The 2,720-nt window shown below is 46.6% G+C and overlaps 1 protein-coding gene across 3 annotated transcripts in view; it reads left to right on the top strand.

Annotated features, from left to right (window-relative positions):
- LOC118417319 (sphingomyelin phosphodiesterase 5-like) overlaps positions 1–2,720 on the top strand; it is a 9,417-nt gene that overhangs the window by 504 nt on the left and 6,193 nt on the right. The window lies entirely within an intron of this gene.

The raw sequence follows: 2,720 nt of genomic DNA, 5'->3' as shown, positions 1-2,720 counted from the left end.
ACAGCTGTAAGAGATTTATGTAAATTGCGTATTAACATAAACTATGTGCATACGTACATGTACGCTTTGGGATACTTTTTTGTGTTGTCAAAAGATTGAACCAAAGATCACACCTTTGGACTGGCCCATCCACTTGTACATGTAACAGTTATACATGGATGACATTTGTGTGAATGAGCAGTTTGGCTGATCCAGCGGAAATGAAGGGGAAATGGCAAAGTTGTAAATTACTGCCTCAAGTATGACCAGGTTCATCTGTGGGGCACCGTAGGCTTACCAGCCAGCCTTAAGCAGGTGTCTCACCCCAGCTGTTGTACTTTGCGGATGTCGCTGTGTTTTGAATTGAATTTGTATTAATTTTACCTGTATAATGGGAATATTATGCAAAACATATACAAACTTGTATGACTAAAAAGATCACACAAACACACAAAATGAAATTAAGATTTTCAGTAATAGTAACAGGTGATGCCTGACCACAGTTTGTGTCTTTTTTTGTCTTCATGTAAATAGCCAATAGGAACTCATGAAAAGTAGTCGTACCTGTCTAACCCAGGTTTGAAACAGGTGATGTTTACCTGACCACAGGTGTGTTTGCAGGTGATGACCAGGTGTGTAACAGGTGATGTTAACCTGTCTAACCACAGGTGTGTTTGCAGGTGATGTCCAGGTGTGTAACAGGTGATGTTAACCTGTCTAACCACAGGTGTGTTTGCAGGTGACGACCAGGTGAGGTTACAGCAGCTCAGCCACATCCCCACCTGGCTGGAGGAGTTCCGCCAGGACACCTGGCAGGTCAACGACCCCCCTGACCTTGTCATGTTTGACCTTCTGTGTGGAGACTTCAACTTCAACAACCTCCGATCTGGTAGGTCAAAGGTCATTCTCATCTATTGTTGGACCAAAGTTTGGTGATTTGGAGGTGGACCGATCCTGGCTGTCCATCACAATTACCAGTTTGACCAATGATAGCCTGGTAATTAGCGGTTTGACCAATGATAGCCTGGTAATTAGTGGTTTGACCAATGATAGCTTGTTATTACATTTTGATGGGTTGGGTGGGACGATGGGAAAGGTCCACTCTGGGGGTATTTATTGGTTACCATAGTAACGGTGTCGGGTTTCCCTAGACCACAGGGACCTGTGGAGCCACCCGCTCTTCGACCTTTACACCGACCCCTGTCGGACAGCACCCGGTGAGGACAAGCCCTGGACTGTGGGTGAGTAGGGTGGGGCATGGGTGAGTAGGGTGGGGCATGGGTGAGTAGGGTGGGGTGTGGGTGAGTAGAGTGGGGCGTGGGTGAGTAGGGCAGGCATGAGTGAGTAGCTATAGGGCAGGCATGGGTGAGTAGGGTAGGGCATGGGTGAGTAGGGTCGGGTGTGGGTGAGTAGGGTGGAACATGGGTGAGTAGGGTGGAACATGGGTGAGTAGGGTGAAACATGGGTGAGTAGGATGGGGCGTGGGTGAGGAGGGTGGAACATGGGTGAGTAGGGTGGGGTATGGGTGAGTAGGGTGGGGCATGGGTAAGTAGGGTGGGGCATAGGTGAGTAGGGTGGGGCATGGGGCCTAAAACCAATTCAACTTACTCTCGGCATCAAGAGCTGTCTACCACTCAAAAATCATAGCCGCAGTATGAACTCAGAACCCAGAACTCGAGATATCAAACCCGGAAGTCCCGCTGCAGTACAATAACAGGCTGCTAGGGAGCCCAAAATCCAATCGTTTCCAGGCCTCATCATTACCTACCCACATACTGAATATCAATACAATCCATATAAATCCATTCTTGAGTTATGCTGGTCTTCTACAGACATACATACAAATGCTACCCAAAACATAACCTTCTTGGCGAAGGTAACAACTACCCAAAGTTACTAACATATTTCTAAAAGCTTGACTTTCATTTGGACTTCAAAGACAACAGATATACAACATGTCACTCCATCCCCCGTGTCAGCCCTAATCTGCAGGGTTACTGGCCAGATATACATTAACGTAGTGCCGCCCTTATTGCTGATTCCCTCCATGCAGAGGTAATAACTGTGTGTCAGACCCGCGTACATGTCATGGTGCATTATCTATAACACCAGCCAGTGCGATGGATGGGACATTACTGATGAAGTATTGATGTAGCAAACAGCAGTTGGTATGAGTGGTAATGTAGCAATATGGGATGTCACAAATGTAGCAAAATTGGTGGGTCACCTGGGTGACTGGAGGCTAATAGCTCTAAGAGCTTTACTGGTATAAACAAAGTTATAGACTGTTGATATCTATGTGCAATCTTCTCTAAAATTTGTGATATGCATTAGTCAACCGTCTATCAGTCTATCAGATATAAATGTGTTTGTTGCTGTAAAGGATTATGCTGTTGTTTTAAGTCAGTCAGGGGAATCCTGGTCCCAAACCAGTTAACTGTGTTGGTGTAGCCTGACAGACACCTTCAACACACAAGTCAGGTCCCATCATAGCTCACACTGACACTGGCACGCCAATATCTGTACTGTAGTAAAGGAATATTAATGGGTAGGCTTTGGGAACTGTCACGGTAAAGCCTAGGGCCAGGGGTGTGCATGGATCTAATGAACCCCCCTGTACACTAATGAATCCCCCCTGTCCCCCTACACTAATGAATCCCCCCTGTCCCCTACACTAATGAATCCCCCTGTACACTAAGGAATCCCCAAACCCCCTACACTAATGAATCCCCTGTCCCCCT

The sequence above is a fragment of the Branchiostoma floridae genome, chromosome 6 (genome assembly GCF_000003815.2).
Source record: "Branchiostoma floridae strain S238N-H82 chromosome 6, Bfl_VNyyK, whole genome shotgun sequence".
Lineage (NCBI taxonomy): Eukaryota > Metazoa > Chordata > Leptocardii > Amphioxiformes > Branchiostomatidae > Branchiostoma > Branchiostoma floridae.
The sequence above is the reverse complement of the archived record's forward strand: the minus strand, read 5'-3'. Positions and strand labels throughout refer to the sequence as shown.